Here is a 23,452-nt window from a genome sequence, read left to right on the forward strand (position 1 = left end):
GATGAAGGAGATAGCTTTAAAGAGTCCAGCAGCAAAGACGTTATACATGTACAAACTATTGTAGTTTACTGTTGACTGTAAACCACTCATTCCCCCAACGGAGAAAAATAATAATAATAATAATAATAATAATAATAAAATCCAGACAGGCTCACAAAAGCCAAAAGTACAGTTTAAAAATACATCTTCTAGAAACAGGCTGGGGATATGGATCGACCTGCCAATGCCCATGTTCAGCAGAGAAGTAGTTACAGAAGCCAGACCTTCCATCTTCTGCACCCCATAAAGAATTTTGGTCCACACTTCTAGCGGGATTAAGAATAGGGAAGCTTCCGACAGAGGGGACTGGACATGAAACTCTGGCAGTGGGAACTGTATGGAACTGTACCCCGTTATGTTACAATCTTGTTAATTATTATTAAATCACTAATAATAAATGTTTAAAAAATACATTTCCCTAGACATCATACCAAACTTGAGGTGTAGCAGAAGAGCTTAAGTGCAGGCTGCATCTGATGAAATTGGAGTGGCAACTAATACTATTTTATCTATTGCTGTGCTCTCCCTATCCAACACTATTTCATTATCTTGTCTACCTAAAATCTCATCTGGTCTCTGGTCCCAATAAATGTTCCTTGAGTCTCCCTCCCAGAGAGACTAGATAGTTGGAAGGTGCAGCGGCATGGGCAGAAAAATTGGAGATGTGCCAATTATGTCCCAAAGGGTAACTGCTTCGAATTGCTTCGTCTTTCAACAGTAAAGTGCTGGCTGGGGTAGTAGTGAGTCTTTATGGTAATGACCACCATGTTCTTACATCAACCAAGAATGGGTCCCCAAACTGTAAAGGAATGCTACTGTTACAACAGTTCTATATTCTCAATCAGTACAAGTGATCCTTAAGAGTTTCAAAACTGGAGTTGGGTGGTAGCACAGCGGGTTAAGTGCATGTGGCGCGGAAGCCCAAGGACCGGCGTAAGGATCCTGGTTCAAACCTCCGCTGCACACCTGCAGGGAGGTTACTTCACAGGCACAGGTCTCAGGTGTCTATCCTTCTCTACCCCTCTGTCTTCCCCTCCTCTCTCCATTTCTCTCTGTCCTATCTAACAACGACAACAACAATAATAACTACAATAATAAAACAACAAGGGCAACAAAAGGGAGTAAATAAATATTGAAAAAATTTTTTAAAGAATTTTAAAATCGTAAAACAACAAGGGCAATGAAAGGGAAAATAAATAATACAAAAAGGCTAGAAAAAAAACAGAATTCAAAAATCAAGTGGAGGGTAGACAGCATAATGGTTATGCAAAGAGACTCTCATGCCTGAGGCTCAAAAGTCCCAGGTTCAATCCCCCCACACCACTATTAACCAGAACTGAGCAGTGCTCTCATAAAAATAAATAATAAAAAGAATTTAAAAATCAATTCCCCTATAATACAATGAGCCTAGACATCAACATTTTGCCTTACACCATCTGTGTTCTTCAAGATAGTTAAAAGCCTTTTTTTTTTTAACTGGAGAGGCAGGTATCCATAATACCAAATCTTCATAACATCTTCCCTAATATCTGATGCTTTTGCTTTTATTTCCTGTTGACCATTTTGGAAAAGAGACTGGGATTAAAAACAAAAACAAGCTGGGTGCAATATACAACTGCTTCCTTCCCTGACCTTCCTATCCCACTAACCTGCATCTCTTGTGCAGTTAGTTTATTCTCTTCTTCCTGGCTTCCTTCCTGGAGTTTTATAGGAACCCTACATTTGCTTTGACTACCTTGGTGATCACATTCTTTTTATAATTCTTGTTTCAATTTCAAGTTTATTCAGATCAAAAAGAATTTCATTAACGTCTTTTCATAATCAACATGCCATTCAAATTGTGCTACTTTTCTATTCTGAGAAAAATTATACAACAAAAACTGTTCAGATTGGTGCCTAATGGGGTGAGAATATGCAAAAACTTGTCTAGCTGCTACAGATAAACAGAACACAAAAATGTTATCTTAATTTAAAATAAAATCACTCTCCATAAATGACAAGTAACACTTTTTAAAAATATATATAATGTTCTTTTAGATAAGTTATCAAACTTCAGTAGAAGCGTGTGTTGCTTGTGTCAACATTGCTTTATACATTTTTTAAAAGAAATCAAAGTGAGAGTTGCTGTAGCTGCCAGCCGGCTGTGCGGAGTCTGTTGCATGGCGGCCTCAGTCACACAGTTTAAGACTAAACACGGGATTCGACTTCCGGAGGCGGAGCTACGAGCAGCAGATCGCTTTCTCTCCTCTCCTCTCCTCTCCTCTCCCGGATCAACTAGGAATACCAAAGGAGATCACCCGGACCGAAACAAAACAGGACTAGAATGACCACAGAAACCCAGTAAATCACCCGTGAGTACAAACACGCGTGGCTGGTGACTGAGAGGAGAGAGGGGCCTAAGGAGAGATTAAGTGACTGCTAACAGTTCGACAGTCTGTCAGTGGAGACACCACCTCCAGTCTGCTCCACCAACAAGGGGACAACTGAAGGGAGGAAAGGACTCCCCAGAGACTCACCAAGTACAACTCTGAGTCTCCATTGCTACTACCCTCAGAATCTGGAGCAGCAACAGGGAGGGACACCAGGGCACAGAGATCTAACCGGGAAACTCAGGAGAAGACCTATACCTCGGTGGCATAGCTGAAGGGCTGTGAAAGTCTCTTTGCATAACCACTGGATTATCTCTGCCACACCCTGCTTTATCTCTTGGTCAGGAGTCATTGATTAAGCCAAGAAGCCTATTGGTAGTTTAAAAGCCCTCAGGCTACCATAGCCTACAGGGGAAAAAAAAAAAAAAAAAGGCTTTTATACCACTGAACTCCAACTCAGGGATTGAAAAAACTGTTAACTTATATAAAATGGTTAAAACAACAAGAAAAAATAATGGAGACTCGAACCAGGACAAGAGTCCAGCTAAAAGTCCTCCAGAGGGCGAAGCACAAAACAACGAGTTCAACATCCAAACATTAGCTAAGGAAATAATAACAGGAGTGAGTAAAGAATTTGAAAAAATTGTAATCAGAACTGCAGGAACAACAAATGAGAATATGGAAGAAAATTCCAATAATCTCATGGTTATTAGAGAGCTGAAAGCTGAAATTGCTGAGCTAAGAAGGCAACTAGCTGAACAAGCTAAAACAGTATCAGAGCAGGGCAACAAAAGAGATGAACTCCAGAAAGCAGTAGTGGGCAGAGAGAATAGAATCAATGAGGCTGAAGACAGAATTAGCAAGATTGAGGATGAATTAGAGACAACTAAAGAAGAAGTAAGAGATCTCAAAAAGAGATTAAGAGATGCTGAAAACAACAACAGAGTCCTATGGGATGACTTCAAAAGAAACAATATACGCATTATTGGCTTACCAGAGGAAGAAAGAGAAGGGGAGGAAGAAAGCGTTCTCCAGGCCATAATAGCTGAAAATTTCTCTAGTCTAGACAACACCAAAGACATAAAGATTCAAGAAGCCCAGAGGGTCCCAAACAGAATTAACCCAGACCTAAAGACACCAAGACATGTCATACTTAGATTGGAAAGGAATAAGGATAAAGAAAGGATCCTCAAGGCTGCAAGAGAAAAACAAAGAGTCACCTACAAAGGAAAACCCATAAGATTAGCAGCAGACTTCTCCATACAAACACTACAGGCCAGAAGAGAATGGCAAGATATCTATCGAGTGCTCAATGAGAAAGGCTTTCAGCCAAGAATACTATATCCTGCTAGATTATCATTCAGACTAGATGGAAGCATCAAAACCTTCTCAGACAAGCAACAGTTGAAGGAAGCAACCATCACCAAGCCTGCCTTGAAAGAAGTTCTGAAAAGTTTCCTATAAACAACCAGACCACCACAAATAGAACATATATCAAAACACTCTAAAACTCTACAAGAATGGCGTTAAAATATCTTCAATCTTTGATATCAATAAATGTGAATGGCCTGAATTCACCTACTAAAAGACACAGAGTAGGAAGATGGATCAGAAAACACAACCCAACAATATGTTGTCTACAGGAAACTCACCTAACTCAACAAGACAAACACAGACTTAAAGTGAAAGGATGGAAAACTATCATTCAAGCCAATGGCCCACAAAAAAGGGCAGGAACAGCTATTCTCATATCTGACATGATAGACTTTAAAATACATAAGATTAAAAAAGATAGGAATGGACACTACTTAATGCTCAGAGGATCAGTCAATCAAGAGGACTTAACAATTATTAATATCTATGCACCCAATGAGAAGCCATCTAAATACATCAAACTTCTACTGAAAGAGCTACAGCAATATATTAACAGTAACACAATCATAGTAGGGGACTTCAACACCCCACTATCTCAACTTGACAGATCATCCAGGAAGAAAATCAGTAAAGACATAAGGGAGCTAAATGAAGAGATAGATAAACTAGAACTATTGGACATTTTCAGAGTCATTCATCCCAAGAAACTGGAATACACATTTTACTCAAATCCACATGGATCATTCTCAAGGATAGACCATATGTTAGGCCACAAAGACAGCATCAGCCTATTCAAGAGCACTGAAATCATCCCAAGCATCTTCTCAGACCACAGTGGAATTAAACTAACACTTAACAATCAACAAAAGATTAGTAACAGTGCCAAAATGTGGAAGCTCAACAGTACACTTCTTAACAACTTCTGGGTCAAAGAGGAAATCAAGGAAGAAATCAAAATGTTTCGAGAGTTCAATGAAAATGACGACACAAGCTATCAAAATATTTGGGACACAGCTAAAGCAGTCCTAAGAGGGAAGTTCATAGCTATACAAGCACACATTAGGAAACAAGAAAAGGCACAAATAAACAGCCTGATTGCACATCTTAAAGACCTAGAAGAAGAACAACAAAGGAACCCTAAAGCAACCAGAAGGACAGAAATTACTAAAGTTAGGGCAGAAATGAATAACATTGAGAATAGGAAAACCATACAAAAGATCAATGAAAGTAAATGTTGGTTCTTCGAAAGAGTAAACAAAATTGACAAACCTTTAGCCAGACTCACAAAACAAAAAAGGGAGAAGACCCAAATAAATCGGATAGTAAATGAAAGAGGAGATATCACAACAGACACTGCAGAAATTCAACATATCATGCGAGGCTTCTATGAACAACTATATGCCACCAAGTTAAAGAACCTGGAAGAAATGAATGATTTCCTAGATACCTACCAACTTCCAAAACTAAGTAAAGAGGAAGTGGACAACATGAACAGGCCCATCACAGCTAATGAAATTGAAAGTTATCAAAAATCTTCCCAAAAATAAAAGTCCTGGACCAGATGGTTTTACAAATGAATTCTACAAAACTTTCAAAGAAGAACTAATACCTCTACTTTTAAAAGTCTTCCAGAAGATTGAAGACACTGGAATACTCCCTGCAAGCTTCTATGAAGCCAACATCACCCTGATACCAAAAGCAGACAGGGACACAACCAAAAAAGAAAACTACAGACCAATATCTCTGATGAACATAGATGCGAAAATACTGAACAAAATTCTAGCCAACCGGATACAGCAGTATATCAAAAAGATTGTTCATCATGACCAAGTGGGGTTTATCCCAGGCATGCAAGGTTGGTTTAATATACGTAAATCAATCAATGTGATCCACCACATCAACAAAAGTAAGACCAAAAACCACATGGTCATATCAACAGATGCAGAGAAAGCCTTTGACAAAATACAACATCCCTTTATGATCAAAACACTACAAAAAATAGGAATAGATGGAAAATTCCTGAAGATAGTGGAGTCTATATATAGCAAACCTACAGCCAACATCATACTCAATGGTGAAAAACTGGAAGCATTTCCCCTCAGATCAGGTACTAGACAGGGCTGCCCACTATCACCATTACTATTCAACATAGTGTTGGAAGTTCTTGCCATAGCAATCAGGCAGGAGCAAGGAATTAAAGGAATACAGATTGGAAGAGAAGAAGTCAAACTCTCCTTATTTGCAGATGACATGATAGTATACATGGAAAAACCTAAGGAATCTAGCAAGAAGCTTTTGGAAATCATCAGGCAATACAGTAATGTGTCAGGCTACAAAATTAACATTCAAAAGTCAGTGGCATTCCTCTATGCAAACACTAAGTTAGAAGAAATTGAAATCCAGAAATCAGTTCCTTTTTCTATAGCAACAAAAACAATAAAATATCTAGGAATAAACCTAACCAAAGAAGTGAAAGACTTGTATACTGAAAATTATGAGTCACTACTCAAAGAAATTGAAAAAGACACAAAGAAGTGGAAAGATATTCCATGCTCATGGGTTGGAAGAATTAACATCATCAAAATGAATATATTACCCAGAGCCATCTACAAATTTAATGCTATCCCCATCAAGATCCCAAGCACATTTTTTAGGAGAATAGAACAAATGCTACAAATGTTTATCTGGAACCAGAAAAGACCTAGAATTGCCAAAACAATCTTGAGAAAAAAGAACAGAACCGGAGGCATCACACTGCCAGATCTCAAACTGTATTATAGGGCCATTGTCATCAAAACTGCTTGGTACTGGAACATGAACAGACACACTGACCAGTGGAATAGAATTGAGACCCCAGAAATGAGGCCCCACACCTATGGACATCTAGTCTTTGACAAAGGGGCCCAGACTATTACATGGGGAAAGCAGAGTCTCTTCAACAAATGGTGTTGGAAACAATGGGTTGAAACATGCAGAAGAATGAAGCTGAATCACTGTATTTCACCAAATACAAAAGTAAATTCCAAGTGGATCAAGGACTTGGATGTTAGACCACAAACTATCAGATACTTAGAGGAAAATATTGGAAGAACTTTTTTCCGCATAAATTTTAAAGACATTTTCAATGAAACGAATCCAATTACAAGGAAGACTAAGGCAAGTATAAACCTATGGGACTACATCAAATTAAAAAGCTTCTTCACAGCAAAAGAAACCAGTACCCAAATCAAGAGACCCCTCACAGAATGGGAGAAGATCTTTACATGCCATACATCAGATAAGAGTTTAATAACCAACATATATAAGGAGCTTACCAGACTCAACAACAAGACAACAAATAACCCCATCCAAAAGTGGGGGGAGGAATTGGACAGAATATTCACCACAGAAGAGATCCAAAAGGCCGAGAAACACATGAAAAAATGCTCCAAGTCTCTGATTGTCAGAGAAATGCAAATCAAGACAACAATGAGATATCACTTCACTCCTGTGAGAATGTCACACATCAGAAAAGGTAACAGCAGCAAATGCTGGAGAGGATGTGGGGTCAAAGGAACCCTCCTGCACTGCTGGTGGGAATGTCAATTGGTCCAACCTCTGTGGAGAACAGTCTGGAGAACTCTCAGAAGGCTAGAAATGGACCTACCCTATGACCCTGCAATTCCCCTCCTGGGGATATATCCTAAGGAACCCAACACATCCATCCAAAAAGATCTGTGTACACATATGTTCTTGGCAGCACAATTTGTAATAGCCAAAACCTGGAAGCAACCCATGTGTCCAACAACAGATGAGTGGCTGAGCAAGTTGTGGTATATATACACAATGGAATACTACTCAGCTGTAAAAAATGGTGACTTCACCGTTTTCAGCCGATCTTGGATGGACCTTGAAAAAATCATGTTGAGTGAAATAAGTCAGAAACAGAAGGATGAATATGGGATGATCTCACTCTCAGGCCGAAGTTGAAAAACAAGATTAGAAAAGAAAACACAAGTCGAACCTGAAATGGAATTGGAGTATTACACCAAAGTAAAAGACTCTGGGGTGGGTGGGTGGGTGGGGAGAATACAGGTCCATGAAAAATGATGAATGAAATAGTGGGGGTTGTATTGCTAAATGGGAATCTGGGAAATGTTATGCATGTAAAAAAAAAAAAAAGAAGTAGAAACGCAAAGCAGAAATTGACTGAGTTTGGAGTATGGCACCAAAGTAAGAAAGCAGAAGTATACTAGAGTTTGCAGTGAGTACCTCCCTAATACTACCTTTCCACTTTTCCAAGCTTTGGGTCCATGATTGCTCAACAATTTGTTTGGCTTTGTATGTTAACTCTCTTTTCAGTCACCAGGTTCCAGGTGTCATCAGGATGCCGGCCAGACTTCCCTGGATTGAAGACACCACCAATGTGTCCTGGAGCTCAGCTTCCCCAGAGACCCATCCTACTAGGGAAAGAGAGAGGCAGACTGGGAGTATGGACCGACCAGTCAACGCCCATGTTCAGCGAGGAAGCAATTACAGAAGCCAGACCTTCTACCTTCTGCAACCCTCAATGACCCTGGGTCCATGCTCCCAGAGGGATAGAGAATGGGAAAGCTGTCGGGGGAGGGGGTGGGATATGGAGATTGGGCGGTGGGAAAATAAATAAATAAATAAATAAATAAATAAATAAATAAATAAATAAAAAGAAATCAAAGTGACTTCTTCAAATTCATGGTAAAGCTTAGGCACTGGCTTAGGAGATACAAAATAAAGCTATCCTGGAAATTGAGGACAGGTTTATTTTAGGTTTGACTTTTGAAAAAAAAAATTCTAAAAATATTCTCTTGTTTTGCATACTCCTTGCACACTCCAGTCAACAGAATAGGTCTGTTCATGAGTGACAGTGAGAACTGCCTAGATAAGACACAAGATGAAAAGGTAAAAGCTAATGTCATTTATTTTACTTATTTTCTATGAAGCAGAACTAGAGAGAGACCAGAGCACGATTCTGCTCTGATTTATGGCAGTTTCAGGGACAGAACTGGACCCATGAAGGCCTCAGGCATGCAAGTACTGTGTTCTAAAGTTGAGTTATCTCCCAAGTCCCAAAATTTGTCCTGACTGAGTTTCCTTTATACTTTGATTCTTCTTTCATATTCTCATTCTGGAAAGAACAGAGATAGAAAAATATGTAGTTTTTCTCTATCCTATTGAGTTAAAAGAAAGAAATAACGCTATTTGCATCACAGTAGCATACAATCAAAAATTATTCTATTAAAAAGTATATACTATACTAAATCATGATATTCTTTCCATCATACTCTCAAAAACAAAGATTATTCTCAATAAACCTTAAAAAATTAAATATTATATGCATGATTTCATTCTCTATACCAGCTAAAGAAGAAGGCAAATGATAGAAAGGAAGCTTAAGGGAGTCTGTGGCAGTGCACTGGGTTAAGCACACGTGGCACAAAGCGCAAAGACTGGCAAAAGGGTTCGGGTTTGAGCCCCCGGCTCCTCACCTGCAGGGGAGTTGCTTTACGTGTGGTGAAGCAGGTCTGCAGGTGTCTATCTTTCCCTCCCCCTCTGTCTTCCCCTCCTCTCTCCGTTTCTCTGTCCTAACAACGATGACATCAATAACAATAATAAAAACTATAACAATTTTAAAAAAGGACAACAAAAGGGAAAATAAATATTAAAAAAAAAACACTTAAAAAAAATAGTGTGGAGGGTAGACAGCATAATGGCTATGCAAACAGACTCACATGCCTGAGGCTCCAAATCCCAGGTTCAAGCCCTACACCACCATAAGCCAGAGCTGAATAGTGCTCTGGTAAAATAAAAATAAAAATAAATAAAGTGTGGTCCAGAGGTGGCTCAGTGGATAAAGCACTGGATTCTCAACCACGGGGTCCTGAGTTTAATCCCCAGTAGTACATGTACCAGAGTGATGTCTGGTTCTTTCTCTCTCTCCACCTTTCAAATAAATAAATAAGCTTAAAACCCCACTGTCCATGTGGTTTTTGACTCATCTTCTGATTCACCTACTTACAGTTTACACTGAAGAAAGAATCTGAATTCCAGCTACCACCACCAGTAAGTAAAGTGAAGTGAAATACTTGGTACATTAGCTCCTAGCTGTCTCTGGACATGGTGCTAATACTTAATCTCGGGTCTCACCTTTATCTACCTGGAAAATGGGAGAAGTCAGAATAAAATTTTTTAAATCCCCCTCAGTTTTAGAACTTTATGAATTTGACATAAAGGCCATTCAAATATGAGTACATCAAACAAATACAAGTATCTCTAATGTCTGAGTGATTTCTTCACATATTTTATTAGTTGACATATAGAGTTTCTTAAACAGAAAGCAGAATTCATCATCTCTAAAAGAGAAGATAATCTTGTGGTTATTATTAGCGCTTTATACTTAAGTCTTCCTCAGTTTCTTCCCCCCTCCTGGGTTATCACTGGGGCTCGGTGCCAACACTTCGAATTTATTGTTCCTGTTGGTCATTTTTTCTATTTTATTGGATAGGACAGAGAGAAATTGAGGTGGGGGAGAGAAAGAGAGACACCTGCAGACGTGCTTCACCACTCTTCATAGGTGGGGAGCCAGGGGTTCGGACCGGGATCCAACTTCAGGCTAGCTATCACACTCAAGCAAAACTATCATAACTGTGTGCGCCCAGGAACATGCCTAAAATGGACTTTCCAGCTTTCTTTTACCCTAAGATCCCTAATCTCCTCCACCCTGTCACTACTTTATGGTTCCTATTCATTAACTATTTTGTCTCCATGTATGTCCTGCCACCTTCCACACACCAGTTTGTAGATGTACCATGATGCCATCCTGACTTCTCTGGGCAGATGACCTCACCCGTGTGTCCTAGAACCTCACACCTCAAAGCCCTGGTCCACTAGGGAAAGAAACAGGCTAGGTGTATGGATCAACCTGCCAATGTCCACGTCCAGCAGAAAAGCAATTACAGAAACCTTCCACAGCCCAAAACCACCTTGATCCATACTCCCAGTAGGGGAGAAGTAATAGGAGAAAGAAGCTAGAGAGCAGTGAACTCCAGCTTCATCAGCACCCAGAGAGAGATGGGGGAAAGAAGAGGGGCATATGGAGGAAGTAATGTTGTCATGAGTGGCTTGGAGGGGTGGAGAGGAAAGGATCTGGAAGAAAATGGGGGGAATTGTGCATAAATGAAAACAGATAGTTGTAAAGATGATGGCTGATCCACGTGGTGGCTTGCAGTGAGGCGACTGGAGACTCAGAATCCTGGTGGTGGGGAACAAAGTGGATTTTACCCCTGTTGACATGTAATTTTGTAAGTTAATAGTAAATCACTAACAAATATAAAAAAGAACTATTCTCTATAGTCTTACAATATTGTAGCCCACTACTAATCACAAATTTTTTAAAAATTAGTTAAATATCCTTGTAACTAAAGTCTTCTCAGGAGTAAATCCTTATAAAGACTTCTGTTTTTAGAAAGTCAATAAAGTACAACTCTACTCAAAAATAACTTCTTTGCAAGGGTTGCATTTTTCCCCTCTAAAGGTCTAAACATAAGTCTGCAAAAAAAAAAAAAAAAAGGCAACAAAAGAAAAAAACAGATACTTAATGCAAATTCTAAAACCAAAACCACACATAATAGTGGCCTTTTTGGTCAATACCAGTCCACCCGATTATCTGGGGCCCTTGTCAGGGAATCACTGGATTCCCACATAGACAGAATGGGTCTAGACTTCTAATAGATCCCTCTCTCCACCATCACCAGTCACTTCCATCAGGAACATCATTATTAGATGTTTTTGAGAGCCTGTCCAGGACTTTGCCCTTACCATGAAGCAATTATAATACGGACTGCTCCACTCTCTGAAGGGAGGCCGGGTCAGCCTAATCTGCCACTTGAGAAAGACTGGTCCTGAAAGGAGTGCAGCCTAGAATGTTCCCAGCTGTGACCATGAAGCCCTGCTTCACCACATATGAAGCTTTCCCCCTGCAGGTGGGGAAAAGGGGCTTGAACCCAGGTCCTTGTGCACTGTAATGTGTGTGCTTAAGCCAGCGCGCCACCACATGGCCCCTGTAAAATCTTCTTTGTACCTTAACCCAGAAAGTACTTAACTCATGTTTGTTACTCAAGTAACAAACAATAGAAATGAATGCATGCAATCTCCCCATTACATTTTTTTTCATGTTCACTAGGATACAGCATTAGAAGATCATATCCTTCTGTGTCTTCACTTCCTATATTCTTGTCTTCAAAACCTCATTTGAATCTACCTCCCTAACTAAACAATCTACATAACACTAAAAGTCTCCCTGCTACCTCTTTTATTTTTAGTTTTATCTTTTATTTTACAAATATTGCTTAACATTTCTAAATTTTATTAAGATTTAGATTTTTATTTTTAATATTTTATTTATTTATTAATTAACATTTCTAAGTTTTATTAAGATTTAGATTTTTCGGGAGTCGGGCGGTAGCGCGGGTTAAATGCAAGTGGCGCGAAGCGCAAGGACCTGCGTAAGGATCCAGGTTCGAGCCTCTGGCTCCCCACCTGCAGGGGAGTCTCTTCACAGGCGGTGAAGCAGGTCTGCAGGTGTTTCTCTTTCTCTCCCCCTCTCTGTCTTCCCCTCCTCTCTCCACTTCTCTCTGTCCTATCGAACAACGATAACTACAACAACAACAAGGGCAACAAAAAGGGGAAATAAATTTTTTTAATTATTTTTTTTTTAAAAAGGGGGTCGGGCGATAGCGCAGCGGGTAAAGCGCACAAGGTGAAGCGCAAGCACCCGCATAAGGATCCCGGTTTGAGCCCCCGGCTCCCCACCTGCAGGAGAGTCGCTTCACAAGCGGTGAAGCAGGTCTGCAGGTGTCTATCTTTCTCTCCCCTTCTCTGTCTTCCCCTCCTCTCTCCATTTCCCTCTGTCCTATCCAACATCGACGACATCAATAACAATAACTACAACAACAGGGAGTCGGGCTGTAGCGCAGCGGGTTAAGCGCAGGTGGCGCAAAGCACAAGGACCGGCATAAGGACCCCGGTTCGAACCCCGGCTCCCCACCTGCAGGGGAGTCGCTTCACAGGCGGTGAAGCAGGTCTGCAGGTGTCTATCTTTCTCTCCTCCTCTCTGTCTTCCCCTCCTCTCTCCATTTCTCTCTGTCCTATCCAACAACAACAACAACAACAATAATAACTACAACAATAAAACAAGGGCAACAAAAGGGAATAAATAAAAAATAATAATAATAACTACAACAACAATAAAAAACAAGGGCAACAAAAAGGAAAATAAATAAATAAATATTTTTAAAAAGAGAGAGAGACAGAAAAAGACTCATTGGTGAAGCTTTCCTTCTGCGGGTAGGGACCAGCGGCTTGAATCTGTATCCTTTGTGCACTGCAATGTGTGCGCTTAACCAGGTGCCCACCTCCTGGCCCCACCTCATTTTTATTTCTTCTAGTTATAGTTAAGCATATTTGATTCCCTTTTCTTCTTGTCCAGAATCATTGTCTTGGATTCTCCTTCCAGTGTCTGTAAGAATCCTTTTTTTTTTTTTCCAGTTTTCTTCAACTGGAAAACTCTTTCCATCAATAGTCTCCTAACTAGGACACTATCTTGGATTTCCAACTCTCACCTTATCAGTTCTCCTGACATTTTTGTTAACCCCTTAAGAGGTCAGTTGTAGAAAATTTCTTTTGAATCCTTCCATTTCTGGTTTTGTTTGCTTCCAGGGTTATGGTTAGGACTGGGTGCCTGCACTAAGAATGCACTGCTCCTTCAGGCTATTTTTTCCTGTTTGTTGCTTGTCGTTGTTGTTATTGCCGTTGGATAGAGAGGAAAAGATAAGACACCTGCAGACCTGTTTCACCGCCTGTGAAGCGACCCCCGCCCCCCCACTGCAGGTGGGGGGCCAGGGACTCGAACCAGGATTCTCATTCCAGTCCTTGCGCTTCACACGTGCGCTTAACCCGCTGCGCCACTGCCCAACCTCCAATCCCTCCATTTCTGTTCATAGCATGTCGTTTGAGGTGGTTTACCTCATCTCAGACTGCTTCCTGGTCATCCTTCTTTATAAATCTCTACCATAAATTCTTGGCAACTGAATTGTGCAATAACTGAACAGTTACTGCTGATACTGTTTACTTAATTACTTATTTAATTTGCCTCCAGGGTTATCGCTGGGGCTTGGTGCCTACACTAAGAATTCACTGCTCCTGGCGGCCTTTTTCTTTTTTTTTTTCCGTTTTATTGGATATGACACAGAGAAATTGAGAGAGGTGAGAGAGGAGAAAAAAGGAAGAGAGAAAGACATCTGCAGACCTGCTTCACCGCTTGTGAAGCGATCCCGCTGAAGGTGACATCGAACCAGCGGGTCCTTATGCTTCATACTATGTGCGCTTAACCGCGTGCACTAAGGCCGGCCTCCCAGATACTGTTTCTTCATCCCTCAAGCTACAGATGTGGGAAATGGCTTTATTTGATTATTTATATTTACTTTCCTGGTTTCTGTAAATAAGTACAATATTTCTGAAAATAATTTGGTAATACTTAATAAGCTTATTAATCACACACCCTTCAAATAAACAATTCTATAGCTTGGAGTTTACCAATAAAAGCACTAACACATTGTCTCTCCCACCCTCTTCCCTTTCTATCTCTTTCCAGTTCTCACCCTCTGTCAAAACGAAAAAGAAAAGAAAAAAAGGCCTCTGAAATACTAACACATATGTCCATGAAGCATGAATGATCAGAGTATTCCTCTCTGCAATTATTCTCAAAAGAAAAAAAATGACAAACAGCAGAATAGGTAGGGAAGCTCACTGTGTAACAGATACATAATTGGATATTGTACAACTGCAAGAATCAACTAACTACAGCTACATCCAACATAGATGAATTTTTGTGACATAACCTTGACAGGGGAAGAAGTTCCAAAAGTTAACAAGTACTATGAGATTATTTTTTTTCTCCCTTTTTTCTTTTTTCCCTCCAGGGTTATTGCTGGGGCTAGGTGCCCGTACCAGAATCCACAGCTCCTGGTTACTTTTTTTTTTTTTTTCATTTTATTGGATAGGACAGAGAGAAGTTGAGAGGGGAGGAAGTAGTAGAGAGGGAGAGAAAGACACCTGAAGACCTGCTTCGCTGCTTATGAAGCATCCCTGCCCTGCAGATGGGGAGCCCAGGACGCCAACAGGGATCCTTCCATCTAAGTACTATGTAGGCTGAACCAGGTGCGCCACAAGCTGACCCCCTGAGGTTCCTTTTTTCAAAATTAAACAGAGAAATTTGTTTAATATTTTACTCATTTATTGAATAGAGACACAGATAATAAGAGAGGAAACAGGAAGAGAGGGAGAGAGGAAGAGAGGATGGCAGAGGAAGAGAAAGAAACCTGCTGCACTACTTCACTGTTGTTGGTGAAGCATTCCTGTGCAGCGGGGGACTGGGAGCTTGAACTTGGTTCCTTGCATATTGCAACATGTATGCTCTGCCAGGTGAGACACCAACTGGTGCCCTAGGAAAAAAAATTCTTAAATATTAAAATTATTGCATAATCTCAGCAGTAAAAGTTTAAAAAAAAAATCCCTTTTGGAAGTCAGGCGGTAGCGCAGCCTGATTAAGCGCACCTGGCGCAATGCGTAAGGACCGGCATAAGGATCCCGGTTAGATCCCCCGGCTCCCCACCTGCAAAGGAGTCGCTTCACAAGCAATGAAGCAGGTCTGCAGGTGTCTCTCTCTCTCCCCCTCTCTGTCTTCCTCTCCTCTCTCCATTTATCTCTATTCTAACAACAACGACATCAATAACAACAACAATAATAACTACAACAATAAAAAGACAATAAGGGCAACAAAAGGGAAAATAAATAAATAAATATTTTTTTTAAAAAAAATCCCTTGTTAGAGGATTCATGCCTGCAAATAAAACTACAAACCTAGCCGGCAAGGATGTCTTTTATTCTTCTTTGTATCTTCCCAAAATATCTCAACCAATATTTTGAGCAGATTGGTACTCTATATGTAATTATTGAATGTTACTTATGTTTAAACTACAGTTCAGGTATAGCAAAGAATTGCAATGAAATTGGTATTTGGTCAGAACTTTCAAAAGCAGCTTAAAAGGTGTCATGCAGATGTGTCTATACAAAGTAGAGGCTTTAAAAAAAAAAAATCTGCTAGTGTCATTACTTCTACCGGGCCTCTTCCCCAGGTCTTAGGAAAATTTTAACTTTCTCCCTAGTTAGCTTCCCAACTAAAATCATACAGAACATTACCTACTTAGGCATTTACCTAATTCTGCCTATGCAGTGGAACTACCCATCCCCACCACAAACATTTCATCTTGGAAGGACTTTTACCTTTCTTGAAGTAAGTAAAAGGTTCAAGCAATATACAGGCAAAAAAAAAAAAATACAGAGTATGTAAGTTCAAAAGGATCACATTCTACTACAATGAAGAGGCAACTAGTAAACCATCACTGTGTTAAAACTGAGATGTCCCCAAAGGAGTTCATCCACTAAATGTGTAACTGAGTTGTCAACATGACAATTCAAATATAAGCAAAAAAAAAAAAAAAACCGGGGTCTTTAGTCTTTATAAAAGTCAATATTTTAATATCAAAATACTTTTATACTTTTAGAATAAAATATGTTAGGGGAAAATATGAATAATATTCCACTTTCCTTATAACCCAATGAGGGCTATGTGAATTCTCTGTTGGTGATTACAGCTAAGCTACACTGCAGCTTCCCTTCGACCTTGGGAGCTCCGCTCACTGAGTTACAGTGAGGCTTTCTGTTTCATTTATTATTAGTCTTTGTATCTGCAATGCTGTAGCATTTGATGGGAATATCAACATTGCAAGCTTGCAGTGAATAAAACTGTAGAAACGCTTCAAAAAGAAGAGAAAAAAAGGCAGGGTACAGGAGAAGAAAAATAATACAACCAAGAGGAAAGCCAAGTTAATGATACTAGGATGAGTTATTTTAAATGAATTTGCTGGTTATCTCTGTGGAATACAACTATCCATCAACATGCAACTTTGACATTTAAGAGAAGTCATTCAAGAAAAAAAATTGTTTTCTCATTTAGGGGTAAATCACGACTGGAACATCATCTACAATTTGCTAAAACTTATCCAGCAATTGAAAATGATATTTTTACGGAGAGTTACAGGACTTAGCGTCCAGGAGAAAGAAATAAGCTGGCAACCCAATGGGTTCACTTAGTTTCGTGTCATTTGCTTCCTGTCCATTATGTAATGCTTTCTCCAGCTTTAAGACTCTCATGTTTAAGCTACGGTTCAAGTATATCAAAGAATTGCAATGAAATCGGTATTTGGTCAGAACTTTCACAAAGCAGCTTAAAAGGTGTCATGGAGATGTGTAGAGGCTTAAGGAAAAAAAATCTGCTGCTAGTGTCATTACTTCTACCCGGCCTCTTCCCCAGGCCTTCCAAACCCGCCTCCCCCAGCATCCCCGGCGACAGGATCTGCCGGCAGCTCCAGGCTACATTCAATGCAGGGGAAGCGCGTCTCTGCTGCAATGCAAACCCTGCCCCAGTGTGAACCCCGGCAGGCAGACAGACAGACGGACAGGCAGGGCCCAGGCCGGCGGTGCGGGCGCAGGCTGCAGGGCAGGCTGCAGGGGAGACCGCAGCGGGCGGGCAGGGGTGGCCCCGAGGGCAGTCCGCAGTGCACGCGCACCGTCACACGCGATGCACAACTTGCCCGGCGCGCGGGTCCGATCCCCGGCTTCCCTGAAAGGTGCGCGCGGCGCAGGCGTTTGCAGAATGGGCTCGGGCGCCTGCACTCTGCCCCGCGCGGGTTCAGTTCTCCACTGACCATGACATCAGTCCTCCTCAGGGTCCCAGCTTCAATCCCCAACAGCCGCGAGGGGGGAGGGGGCGCCCCGAGAAATGCGGGCACCGGAGCCGGGCGGCCGCAGTCTCCCGGCCACTGAGGCTGCAAGCAGGGCGCCGAGCAGGGACGGTGACCCACACTCCCCTCCCACCTCCGCCGCCCGGCAACACCCGCACCGCCGCCCCCCAGCTCAGGCCGCTTGGATTGCCCTGGGGACTCCCCCCCCCAACCTCCCACTCTAACCCCGGGGGTCGGCCATGCCTCAGGGGCCCAAAGACAAGGCTACCCACCCGCGCGTCCCTGGGAGTCCTGGGCGCTTCGGACGCGCACAATGCAACCGGGCCGCGGTGCGGGCACCATCGCGGGGGCTGCAGGGGTGCCCCCCGGACGCCAGGACACCCACCTGGAAGGACCAGCAGCGGCGCTGCAGGTTCGGCGGCGGCGGCGGCGGGAGGCGGCCCCGGGGGGCGCGCGGGCTGGCCGGGGAGCTGGCGGCCGAGCCGCGGTCTCCACTCCGACAGCCGCGGCGGCGGCGCTGCGCCTCCAGTGGCCCCGGCGCGCCGCAGCCCCTCCTCCCCCACGGGCGGGGCGCACGGGCGGGGCGGCGCTCGGGGCTGCCCGCCCCCGGCTCGGGCTCCCGCTGCGGCTGGCTGGCGGGGAGGAGTGGAGCTGAGGACGCTCGGGGCTCCCCTCCACGCCAGCCCTACCCCGTCGTGCGGCCGGTAGAGCCTCGGACCTGGAGCGCTGGCGTGCCAGAGCGCCCAGGTCCACCGCCTGAGCTGCCCCCACCTGCTCCCCACGAAAAACCCTGGTGTCCCTACCTTGGGGACTGACCCTGCATCTCCGGGTCTGGGAGTCGTACATGCGCCCTCGTTCACCCCAGATCCCTGGAGAAGGGTCGGCGCCCTGCAAGAAAGGAAAGGAGTGTCCTCTAATGGCTCCCCAGGCGGCTGGGGCTTGGAGTACAGCCTCTCTGCGTTCCGTGGATGGAAGAAATGTAAGGGGTGGACAGCCTGGTGGCCTTCCCGGAGGCGCTGAAAAACCTCTATTGGAGCTTCTCATAGCCCTGACTTGGGTTGTGGCTGGTCAATAAATGTACAGGAGAGAGAAAGAGAGATGAGAGAGAGAAGGAAGGAGAGAGAGCTCCCTCCCACATTCCCTGATTCTCCAAATTAGCAACTTCCCAGACGCAGAAAAACACTAAATTCAGGTTTGGTTTAAAAAAAAGGTGGGGGAGTCTGTCATTCAGTCTCACCTCATCCAATCCTCCCCACCTTCTTTATGGCTTTCGCCTTTTAAAATTGCCCCTTGCCTGTGCCCAAGGGCTACTAATCGAAGGGAAATTTGCTGAGAAGGATTGGGTTGTTCAAATATTTACACAGACGTTTCTTCTGTAAATAGGTGACAAGGGAAATGTCAGGAGTATTTCAAAGACATTTCTGTCATCACCATCTCCAGGGGGAAATTTTTCAGAAAGCTCTGGTTGAGCCTAACGGAAAATATTATAGAAGCTGCGTGAGAGAGTTTGGTGGGCTTTCTAGGAGTCCCGATGTGGCAGAGAGAGGGGAAGAAGTAGTACCTCCAAAAATTGAAATATTGCCACCCACTGAGACAACTGGGATGGCATTTCACTGTTCTCTGTGCTGATAAAATCCTGACTTGCGGGGGGGGGGGGGTGTCCGGCGGTAGCAATGGGTTAAGTGCACATGGCACCAAGCACAAGGTTTGAGCACCCCCCCCCCCCGCAGGAGAGTCTCTTCACAAGCAGTGAAGCAGGTCTGCAGGTGTCTTTCTCTCCCCATCTCTGTCTTCCTCTCCTCTCTCCATTTCTCTGTCCTATCCAAAAACGATGACTTCAATAATAACTACAACAAGGACAACAGAAGGGGGAAAAAATTAAATCCTAACTTGCTATTAAGCATGACTCTAAGCTCTCTTTCCCATAATTTAACTGAATCTTCAGTCTCACCTTTGCAATCAGCTTCTTCTACTCTGGCCAACAATGCTTGCATGAACTCCTGTCATAAAACAATAGATGCTGGTACTACATGGCATTCTCACCTTAGCCCCTTCCCCATGAAGAGTTTCTTCAAAGGAATAACCAGGTGACCGGCCTTCCCTTGTTCATTGCCTCGTTTTGTTCCAATAGAGTTCCATTGACAGAACTAAAACCATTCTACTTTTAAAAAAAAAAGGGGGAGTCAGGCGGTGGCGCAGCGGGTTAAGCATAGGTGACGCAAAGCGCAAGGACCGGCGTAGGGATCCGGGTTCGAGCCCCCCAGCTCCCCACCTGCAGGGGAGTCGCTTCACAGGCGGTGAAGCAGGTCTGCAGGTGTCTCTCTTTGTTTCCCCCCTCTGTCTTTCCCTCCTCTCTCCATTTCTCTCTGTCCTATCCAACAACGACGACAGCAACAATAAAAAGACAACAAGGGCAACAAAAGGGAAAATAAATAAATTTTTTTAGAAAAAGGAAAAAAGTCAAACCTCATATATAGGATAAGGTAAAAGAAGATGAGAATACACAGAACTTTTTTTCCCCTTGCCTCCAGGGCTCAGTGCCTGCACCATGAATCCACTGCTCCTGGAAGCCATTTTTCCCATTTTTTGCCCTTTGTGTTATTATTGCTGCTGTTGTTCACAGGCGGTGAAGCAAACCCCACCCCCTGCAGGTGGGAAGCAGGGGGCTCGAACCGGGATCCTTATGCAGGTCCTTGTGCTTTGCATCATTTGCACTTCACACCATGTGTGCTTAACCCGCTCAGCCCCCCACAGTTTTTATTTTTATTTCTAGAGTGCTAGAGACACCATAGCACTGCTCCACCTTCCAGAGAGTCCCACCCACTCATTGGTAGGCATTCTTGTGTATTGGCAGGGATAGAACCCAGTGTCTAACACATAGAAACCATAAAACTCCACCACTTAAAACATCTTCAGTGATCCCTAAAGTTCATGTGTTATCTTAAGAATGCTTGCACATTTTTTTTACTCTGTTCCATATTATCTCTGTGTGTCTTGTCACACTCACTGCCATAATTGTTGTCACAATGTACTTCCCCCAGGGATTTCCTTTCATTGTCCCCAGGTACTATTTGTGCATATCCAATATAGCCAGTAGGTCTTTAAATTATCAATGTAAGGGAAAATAGCTTCAGTTTAGTCCAGGACTTTCCGATTTGCAGTTAGCCCTAGCCGGCTGGGGCTGCGCCATATAGCAGGCCTGACTTGGCTTCCACTATTTGCTTCTCTGCCTATCATTTATCTTCCTGCCTTTCCAGGAATTGTTCGATCATCCAATTAGTTCTGTCCTACAGAGAAACATCAGTTACCTAAAGGTAAGTTCTTTTGAAACCTCTCACATGGGTCTTGTTTTCAAGGTGAAAGAAAAATGTTTTAAAAGATTATTTGTGTGGTCCAGGAGGTGGCGCAGTGGATAAAGCATTGGATTCTCAACCATGAGGTCCTGCGTTAGATCCCCGGCAGCACATGTACCAAAGTGATGTCTGATTCTTTCTCTCCTCCTATCTTTCTCATGAATAAATAAATAAATAAATTCTTTTTTAAAAAAATATTATTTGTGAGGATTTTGTTGACTTATAAATAGATTAAAAAAGAAAATATTTTATCTGGAACCAGAAAAGACCTAGAATTGCCAAAACAATCTTGAGAAAAAAGAACAGAACTGGAGGCATCACACTCCCAGATCTCAAACTGTATTATAGGGCCATTGTCATCAAAACTCCTTGGTACTGGAACATGAATAGACACACTGACGAGTGGAATAGAATTGAGAGCCCAGAAATGAGGCCCCACACCTATGGACATCTAGTCTTTGACAAAGGGGCCCAGACTATTACATGGGGAAAGCAGAGTCTCTTCAACAAATGGTGTTGGAAACAATGGGTTGAAACATGCAGAAGAATGAAACTGAATCACTGTATTTCACCAAATACAAAAGTAAATTCCAAGTGGATCAAGGACTTGGATGTTAGACCACAAACTTTCAGATACTTAGAGGAAAATATTGGCAGAACTCTTTTCCGCATAAATTTTAAAGACATTTTCTTTTTTTTTTTATAATTTATTTCTTTATTGGGGAATTAATGCTTTACATTCAACAGTAAATACAATAGTTTGTACATGCATAACATTCCCCAGATTCCCATTTAACAATACAACCCCCACTATGTCATTCATCATCTTTCATGGACCTGTATTCTCCCAACCCACCCACCCACCCCAGAGTCTTTTACTTTGGTGTAATACTTCAATTTAAAGACATTTTCTATGAAACGAATCCAATTACAAGGAAGACTAAGACAAGTATAAACCTATGGACTACAACAAATTAAAAAGCTTCTTCACAGCAAAAGAAACCACTACCCAAACCAAGAGACCCCTCACAGAATGGGAGAAGATTTTTACATGTCATACATCAGATAAGAGTTTAATAACCAACATATATAAAGAGCTTGCCAGACTCAACAACAAGACAACAAATAACCCCATCCAAAAATAGGGGGAGGACGTGGACAGAATATTCACCACAGAAGAGATCCAAAGGCCAAGAAACACATGAAAAAATGCTCCAAGTCTCTGATTGTCAGAGAAATGCAAATCAAGACAACAATGAGATATCACTTCACTCCTGTGAGAATGTCATACATCAGAAAAGGTAACAGCAGCAAATGCTGGAGAGGGTGTGGGGTCAAAGGAACCCTCCTGCACTGCTGGTGGGAATGTCAATTGGCCCAACCTCTGTGGAGAACAGTCTGGAGAACTCTCACAAGGCTAGAAATGGACCTACCCTATGACCCTGCAATTCCTCTCCTGGGGATATATCCTAAGGAACCCAACACACCCATCCAAAAAGATCTGTGTACACATATGTTCTTGGCAGCACAATTTGTAATAGCCAAAACCTAGAAGCAACCCAGGTGTCCAACAACAGATGAGTGGCTGAGCAAGTTGTGGTATATATACACAATGGAATACTACTCAGCTGTAAAAAATGATGACTTCACTGTTTTCAGCCGATCTTGGATGGACCTTGAAAAAATCATGTTGAGTGAAATAAGTCAGAAACAGAAGGATGAATATGGGATGATCTCACTCTCAGGCAGAAGTTGAAAAACAAGATCAGAAAAGAAATCACAAGTAGAACCTGAAATGGAATTGGCGTATTGCACCCAAGTAAAAGACTCTGGGGTGGGTGGGTGGGGAGAATACAGGTCCATGAAGGATGATAAATGACATAGTGGGGGTTGTATTGTTATATGGGAAACTGGGGAATGTTATGCATGTACAAACTATTGTATTTACTGTTGAATGTAAAACATTAATTCCCCAATAAAGAAATAATTTTTTTTAAAAAGTGGGGGCCCAGGCGGTGGCGCACCTGGTTAAGTGCATACATTACATTGCACAAAGTCCCAGCTTCAAGCCCCTGGTCCCTGCCTGTAGAGGGAAAGCTTCACAAGTGGTGAAGTAGGGCTACAGGTGTCTCTCTGTCTTCTTCTCCCTCTCTATCTCCCCCACTTCTCTCAATTTCTCTCTATCTCTATCCAGTAATAAATAAATTTAAAAAATTAAAACAAAAAGAAAATAATTATCAGTTCTCTGCACAGCTGGATAAAATGAAAGAGACTTGTTCCTCCTTCCTGGCCCCAATACAGGGCATGGAATTCATCCATTATCTATTTCCCATGAGGATATTGTAGACATCAACAGAACATTCGTACAGCCAAGTTAGAGTTGGTTTAAAATGCCACTTTGGTGATGGGTGAGGTGTGCTGGCACATATTTGGAGGTGTG

The 23,452-nt window shown here is 42.4% G+C and overlaps 1 protein-coding gene across 10 annotated transcripts in view; it reads right to left on the reverse strand.

Annotated features, from left to right (window-relative positions):
• The window catches only part of OSBPL6 (oxysterol binding protein like 6), a 202,893-nt gene extending 184,336 nt beyond the window's left edge, over positions 1–18,557 (reverse strand). For 8 of the 10 annotated variants that reach the window (XM_060177660.1, XM_060177658.1, XM_060177657.1 and 5 more), the window contains exon 1: positions 18,045–18,186. The gene's annotated coding sequence lies outside the window, so the exon portion shown is untranslated. Of the gene's footprint in view, positions 1–18,044; positions 18,187–18,462 lie in introns of those variants that run through there. The other 2 variants (XM_060177651.1, XM_060177652.1) reach the window with 2 other exon arrangements.
• Positions 18,558–23,452: the final 4,895 nt, after the last annotated feature.

This window comes from Erinaceus europaeus, chromosome 18 (genome assembly GCF_950295315.1).
Source record: "Erinaceus europaeus chromosome 18, mEriEur2.1, whole genome shotgun sequence".
Taxonomy (NCBI): domain Eukaryota; kingdom Metazoa; phylum Chordata; class Mammalia; order Eulipotyphla; family Erinaceidae; genus Erinaceus; species Erinaceus europaeus.